This window comes from Artemia franciscana, chromosome 20 (assembly GCF_032884065.1).
Source record: "Artemia franciscana chromosome 20, ASM3288406v1, whole genome shotgun sequence".
Taxonomy (NCBI): Eukaryota; Metazoa; Arthropoda; class Branchiopoda; order Anostraca; family Artemiidae; genus Artemia; species Artemia franciscana.
The window spans coordinates 12728297-12736513 of NC_088882.1; the positions used below are offsets into that span (position 1 = coordinate 12728297).

Here is an 8217-nt window from a genome sequence, read left to right on the forward strand (position 1 = left end):
ATGCTATATATAGTTTGGCTTATCCTGTTTGGGAATGCTCCACCTCAGTTTTGTTGCCAACTCCTTTTATTGAAGAAATCCAAGATGAAGGAGTTGAGGGAAGGGCTACCAGGCTTTAAGTTTTTTATTTTTAATTCAAAGGATATTGTGCTAGTCTAATTAAAGTGCTCTGGGTCATTAAGTATTTTTACCTACATCTTTTTTAGTCTTAGTAATTAACATTCAACTCAACAGCACTCTTAAACAAAACCCTCTAAGCCAAAGAAAAACAAGAAATATTTACTTACTTACAGGGTAACTGAATTGTGGAACAATGTGTTGTCTCTGATTTTTGGTGGATAATATCAAGTAATTTAAGCAATATCCAATGATAACCAATTTCATTTAGAGAATTTTTATTTTTAACAGTTCTTTGTTCCTTTAGTCACTATCATACATATTTAATTGCTTTCTACTATTGGTACAATTTGTATCATTCTTTTATTTGCTTTGAAATTGTACCCATTATCATGTCTTTGTTTCATTTGTATATACATTCAATACTTTAATTGTCCCCCCCCCCTTTTATTTTGTGGTTTATCTAGAAATGTTTTCTGTAACCATTGCTTAGCTTTTCCCTATGTTTGTTCCTGGTTCTTAAAATAAATACTTTAACTACCTTATATATCTTGATACCACAAATGATATGTAATGCCAGACAAAACAAAGTACCAGTGCAAACTTTCTGTAAACCTACAGTTCAATGTAGTATCAGACTGTTGCATTTATGGTTTTGTTGGTGTATTTTTCTATTGTATTTGAAAATGAGATAAGCCTATAACATATTCCATTTTTGTTTAAAAACAAGAACTGTATGATTAAACTTCAAACAATGGCTCAAACAAACAAATGTGATTTAATTTCAAACAAACAAATGGCTCAAACAATGGGGTGCAGCATATGTCCTATAGTCCTTTTTCACTGACTGGTGTATACTGGATTTGTCCATATTGCTAGCAGGTGTGATTTAAGGTAATTAAGAATAAACAGTGTTAATCATTCCCAACCATCTTGTATACTCTCTCCAAAGCTGCTGTTGTGTGGTGGCATCAACTTTGAATGAGACAAGCCTACAATTTATTCTATTTATGTTTAAAATTAATAAATAAATAACATTATATTCAGCCCATCTCTTTTTGGTATCTCAAAGGGTGCATGAACTACAGTTATTCAGAGCTTATGTAAAATCCAACATTTGGTGTGAAAAACAAGTCAACGCTATGCTAAAATAGAAAATTTGTGAATTTAGTCATTATAAGTTCTTTCAAGGTTGAGGGTCCCTTATACAGCTCTTAGGCTGTATAAGCTATAGGCTTATACAGCTACATAGGGTTCCTTATACAACTCCTCCATATCTACCAAATTTTTATCAGTTCTAGCCTCAAGTACCTAAAGTATTGTTTCCCAATGTGAAACTTAGATCTGATATTCAATAGTCTGATTTTTTTTTTTTTTTTTAGAGAAGACTCAGTTACAAGTCTGAGAACCTATCTAGAAATCTTAGGTTCTTTACCTAGGTTGCTTAGGGACTTTAATCCTAAAACCACATCTGCCTGATTCCTGACCAAAACATTTTCTTATCCCTTTTTAACTGTCCTACTCTTTAAGATACCCCTTATACAATTCCCTGTGACCCAACTTGTTTGTAAAGTAGTAGCACCAGTTTACAACCTATAGCAGAGATGACACTGAAGGGTCATCCCTGCATTTTCACCAAGTTATAATTATAAAGCATGAGTATAATTATAGCTGTGGCCTCTGTAAATGCACCATAACGTGTTTCTCAGGCACAACAAGGCTAAACTCAGACCTGTTTTGATACACATCCTATCTCTCTTTCTTCAAAGAATGATACTAGCCTAATTGAGAGTTTAGAGGCATGTTGAAAAATGCATAGTTGGTCTACATGATCTCCCTTACAACAATAAAAGACTAGAGTACCTATAGCTTCTAAAACATGTTTTCAGACACCACTAAGGTGACATGATGCTGGTCTACAAGTATAATGCACAACCAAATAATCCTCTCTATACAAACACTCAAGGCAACTGTATACAAGAGGCATATCACATAAGCTGTCTAAACATCCTATTAATACCCAAATGTGACAACATTTTTCTCTAAGGAGGTTGTCAACAAAAGTCTTTAGGCTGAGATAGTGATTACACCCACTGCCATGTCCTTTGACCAGACTTGACAAGGAATGGGATCACAAGTCATGGAAACATGAGTGGGACTGTCTATCCCATTCAGTTTCAAACTGATCCCAACTACATGATAGAGTGCTGTGTAGAGAGGCTGATGCTGCTTGTCATACCCAACCTTCTCACATACTCTATCCAAAGTTTCGTGAACTATTTTGCAGAAAAGAGATCTTATATTCAGAATCTAAATGAACAGAACCCAGCTTTATCTCAAAAACGTGTCTGAACATTAGTAATTAGTTAAAATAAATTACAAAACCAAACCAAAGAGCAAGGATTATCAAAAAAAATAATGACATTTAAGAGATGTCCAAACCTCCTAAAATGGATACAATATTATATAGAATAAAGTTCAAAAACAACTTACTACACAAAAATCACTTTTATTAGCTCATATTAGTGTAATTTCTATCATCAAATAAACTCCAAGATTTTAGAACCTAACAAAGTGGCGGCGAATGTAAATAAAAATCTTAAAAGATGGCGATGATTGCAACCAATGAGATTTTTTCTCAGCCAAAAATGTCAAAAATATTTTAGAAGATGGTGTGTATTTACCGACTATGTTTATCAAAGAAGAAGCTACTTAATTTTCAGATGGGATCTAAAATTAGGAACTCTGGAAAATTCTGAAGTCTGGTGTGGTATCGGCATAAAACTCATGTTGGATACAAAGTCTCAGTAAAAAATTTGGTAAAATTCTAGTTAATTGATTTCTTGCTATCTCGGAAAGGGTTTAGGTTAGGAAAATGAAACTTTCAAGGATGGGTCTACAGACTAAAGTATGTTCCAGGAAGATATTTTGAAGTAACTACCTCCACTCCTTCTCCCTGTAGAGGGCCCTGACCTTTAAAAATATGTGTGTTATAATAGTGAAACCTTGCAAAATAGATCTTCTGCTTATTTGAAGCACAACAAAATTGTTTTCAGCTACATAACTTTGCTCAGTTCCATTTTACAAGGTTTTAAAGATATGCAAATACATTTCCTAAATTATGAAAATAAAAGTGATATGGCTCAAAATTCTACTCAAATAACAGGAATTGCATTTTCAGAACTAAAGGCAGAGAGAAAGCAACTAGGAACTGAAAATTATGGTAAAATGTTGTTTTGTCAAAATTTCAATAGGTATAGAACCTCTCATATTGGCGAATTTCAGGGCCCTCTAGAGGAAGAAGGAGTGGAGGTGGGTACTTTTAAAATGCCTTCCCAGGACAAACTTTAGCCTGTAGACCCATCCCTGAGAGTTTCACTTTTCTAACCTAAACCCTTTCCAAGATAGCAAGAAGTCAATTAACTAAAATTTTACCAAAAAATTGTCTTGCAGGGATTTTTCTATCTTGGAAACTCATTAAAAAGGGTGACTGAAAATTCAGAAATCTGTATAGGCTAGGCTACATCCAAAACAATGCCCAGTAGCCTATAGGATAGATTTTAGAATATTTTCAGATGGACTCACTTTGGTCAATTTTCAATTTTTTTTTCCATTGCTTAGCTAAGCAGAAAGAAGAGGTAAATATAGGGCAGTTCATACTACTGACCTACAAAAAAAGTGAACATATCAGTAAATGCTATTTTTATACTCTGTCTGAACATAATAATTGCTTTTCTCCCAAATCAACTGTAAGCCCAGGTAAAATTCTACTATAGTGACTTTTGGCTATCTTGGAAAGGGGTTAGGTTAGGAAAATGAAACTTTCTGGGATGGGTCTACAGGCTAAAGTATATCCTGGGAAGGTATTTTAAAGTACACACCTCCACTCTTTCTCCCTCTAAAGGGCCCTGAAATTGTTCAATGTTCTTATTGCCTGAACAATTGTTTAGGGTCATGAAACTGTTGTTAATAGATGCATTTTGACTTCTGGAACATCTTTTCTCTCTTGCAAAACTACCACAAACTCACTGTTATGGAGTTATTCCAGCCCAAACATTCTTGTATTTACACATATAGAATTGCAATCATTTCCATTTTTGCTGATTGGATATTTGAAATTGCAAATCTGTAATAGTTTAGAAACAAATTTGGGCTATATAATTGCACATTAGGGGGGTGGGAGTAAAGCATAGCATATATTAAATACATAAACTAACCATTGCTGTACTTAATATAGGCTATGCTTTACCCCCCCCCCCCTAATATGCAAATATATAATAACTCTATAATGGTGAGTTTGAGGTAGTTTTGCAAGAGAGAAAATATGTTCAAAAAGTCAAAATGCATCTATTAACAATAGTTTCATGTTCCTAAACAATTGTTCAGGTAACAGGAACATTGACCCTGAAATTTGCCGACATAACAGGTCAATTACCTATTGAAATTTTGACAAAACAACATTTTACCTGAATTTTCAGTTACCAATTGCCTTTTCTCTGCCTTTAGTTCTGATAATTCAATTCCTGTTATTTGAGTAGAATCCTGAGCCATATCAATGTTTTTTTTTCAAAATTTATGAAATGTACTTGCATATCTTTAAAACCAAGTAGAGGTAGGTACTTCAAAATACCTTCCAAGGACATACTTTAGCCTATAGACCCATCCCTGAAAGTTTCATTTTCTTAACCTAACCCCTTTCCAAGGTAGCCAAAAGTCACTAAAGTAGAATTTTGCCAACATTTAGGACCCTTGAAAATTATAATTTAATTCTTTATTTCTTGGATTTAAAATGGGTTATAACATTTGTTTCAAACTAGTTATTTCATTATAAACACATTTTGTAAAAATTGAATAATTTACAAACATTTGATTTGTCAAGATTAAGTTGAATAAAAAAAAAAATTCAGAACAAATCTCACTATGCTTTCTTCTTATTCTGATAGGCCACTTATAAACTACTGTTTTACCAGTACAATGGCAGATCCAGGGGGGTACAGGCGCCTCACCCCTTATGTAGTGATGGATTGGTGGTTGGGACCACTTGCTCTGGTTTGGGTGAAAACAAAATTTCTTTGTTTTTGTAATTGGTTTTAATAGTTGAGTTTTCCAATAAGTTTTTAATTATAAAGACTGTTTTGCAAACAAGTTTGAAACAAGGTTTCAGTTACTCTCTGTAGTCTCTGTTAGATTTTACCAATGATGCATACCACCAAAAAGTATTTAATTAAATTTACATCATTCAAGGGAATATGTCCATATTACCACAAAAGCCAACTATGAGGCACAAATCTTCATTTCATAATAACAAGGAGGCAAAATTTAAAATCCTAACTTCTTTAGGCTGTCAAAATGATATTTCAGGATTGTGTTGTCTCAACAGTGTTGAAAAGCAAAATATTCACTTCTTTTTACAGCCAAAAATTTGTTTTCAAGTCTTGCTATTGCACTGAGGCAGATAAATTGATATAATTACTTTTTTTGGCTGTTGATTTTGAGTTCACTTTTCTGCAAAGCAGCATGGTTTTTACAACATTGTTGTTTTTTAGGGGATTTTTATATGTATAAAAACTGCAAAAATTATCAGTTTCACTTTCTGCCTATTTTCATCTAAATAAATAAAAAAAAAGTTTTTTTTAACTGAAAGTAAGGAGCAACATTAAAACTTAAAACAAACAGAAATTACTCCGTATATGAAATAGGTTGTCCCCTTTGCAATCCCTTGCTCTTTGCACTAAAGCTTTTAATTGTTTTAAAAAATAGAATTGTGGCAAAGAGTCAAACTTTAGCGTAAAGAGCAAGGGATTGCAAAGGGGACAACCCATTTCATATACAGAGTAATTTCTGTTCATTTTAAGTTTTAATGTCACTCCTTACTTTCAGTTAAAAAACTTGTTTTTTTTTATTTAATTTCTGAACGTTTTTGAATCAATGAATGTTAAATTTTTGGCTCTCTGTAGAGGAATAATTAAAACAAAATACGCATATTTTTTTTTTTTTTTTTTTGGCTAAATGGCTTTCTCATAATTTTGATTGAATGATTTTGAGAAAAAAGCACAAAAAGCACTGAAATTCATTTGGAATCTTGTCCATAAAATACTAAATGGAAACATGGCTTTATGTAAAAAAAAAAAGTTTTCTGCAGTGTAGTCTAGCCTTTGACTCTTTTGTCAAGACTGTCCCTGTAAATAAAATAAATGCAGAAACTTTACTCTTTACACCAAACACAGTCATAATAATTATTGTTGGATAAAAATCTGAAAACTATTTAGAAATCTGGGCCAATAAGCCTTAAATCTTTCTACTGATTAATATTTCAGATTTTATTGGTTTGTTGCAGTTTCAAGCAGACTCTAATGGCATCTATCATGATTCCATGACAGAAAAACGATTTCAGATTTTTGCAGTTTTCATCCCTTGAAAGTAATTGTTATAGATTTCTGTAGGTACCCATTTAGAGCTGGGTCAAGTTTGGCTTATCTTACAGAGTCACACCACTGGCCCCTATTCCAGACCAATCTAAATTAATAGTAGAAGTTTTTTTTTATTCTGGGAACTTTTGAAAAGAGTTGGAAATATTGAATGCCTAATGGCACCAAAATCCAAATTTAGTGTCATTAATAAACAAACTGGAGAAAAAAAAATACTAAGACAAAAAAAAAAGCAAGAGCTTAGAGCTCATATGGCACTTGTGACAAGGCAAGAAGAGCTAAGAGCCAACAGCTCATATGGTATGAGCTCTAACAAAATTCTAAGAATCAATAGAATGATTTAAAAGGAAAATCAGAGGCTTAATGCCTGTCAGGATTTAAAAAAAGACCTCTGAGTCACAATGTCCTTCTAAATATCAAAATTCATTAAGATCCAATCACCCACTCGTAAGTTATAAATACCTAATTTTTCCTCTCCCTTTAGCCCCCCAGATGGTTGAATCTGGGAAAGCGACTTTATCAAGTTAATTTGTGCAGCTCCCTGACACGCCTACCAATTGTCATTGTCCTAGTATGTCCAGAAGCACCAAACTTGCCAAATCACTGAACCCTTCCCCCTAACACCCCCAAAGAGAGCGAATCAGTATGGTTATGTTAATCAATATCAAGGACATTTGCTTATTCTATCCACCAAGCTTTATCCTGATTCCTCCACTCCAAGCGTTTTCCAAGATTTCCCCCTCCAACTCCCGCCAATGTCAACAGATCTGGTTGGGATTTGAAATAAGAGCTCAGAGACATGAATTCCTTCTAAATATCAAATTTCATTGCAATCTGGTCTCCCATTCTTAAGTCAAAAATACCTCAGTTTTTCTAATTTTTCCAAGTTAACACTCCCCAGCTCCTGCAAAGAGAACGAATCCATTCAAATTATATCAATCACGTATCTAGAACTTGTGCTTATTCTTCCCATCATATTTCATCCTGATCTCTCCACTCTAGGCGTTTTCAAAGATTTCTGTTTCCCTCCTCCAAACCCCTATGTCCCCGGATCCAATTCGAGTTAAAAAATCGAGCGTCTGAGACATAAGATCCTTCTATATATATCAAGTTTCATTGAGATCTGATCACCTATTCATAAGAGAAAAACACCCCAATTTTCACGTTTCCCCCTCCGGTTTCCCCCTCCAACTCCCCCCAATGTCACAGGATATGGTCGGAATTTAAAATTAGAGTTTTAAAGCACAAGATCCTTCTAAATATCAAATTTCATTAAGATCTGTTCACCCATTTGTAAGTTACAAATACCTCAATTTTCAAAATTACCCCCCCCCCTCAAATCCACCAAAGACAGCAGATCCAGTCCGATTATGTCAGTCACATGTCTTACACAGGTTTTTATTCTTCCCATCCAGTTTCATCCTGATATCACTGCTTTAAGTATTTTCTAAGGTTTCCGGTCCCCCCCCCAACTGTCCTCTCCAGTGACGCTGGATCTGGTTGAGGTTTAAAATAAGCGATCTGAGTTACGAGGTCCTTCTAAATGTGAAGTTTCATGAAGATCCAATCACTCCTTCGTAAGTTAAAAATATGTCATTTTTTCTAATTTTTCAGAGTTAACCCTCCCTCCCCACAATAGAGCGAATCCGTTCCAATTATGTCAACCACGTCA

The 8217-nt window shown here is 34.1% G+C and overlaps 2 protein-coding genes across 3 annotated transcripts in view; both read right to left on the bottom strand.

The window, feature by feature from the left end:
- LOC136039766 (histone acetyltransferase p300-like) overlaps positions 1-2737 on the bottom strand; it is a gene marked incomplete at its 3' end in the record, with an annotated part of 36557 nt that extends 33820 nt beyond the window's left edge. The window contains 1 exon segment of one of the 2 annotated variants that reach the window (XM_065723629.1): positions 2611-2737. 2 annotated transcript variants of the gene reach the window in all.
- LOC136039767 (teneurin-a-like) overlaps positions 1-8217 on the bottom strand; it is a gene marked incomplete in the record, with an annotated part of 538588 nt that overhangs the window by 250435 nt on the left and 279936 nt on the right.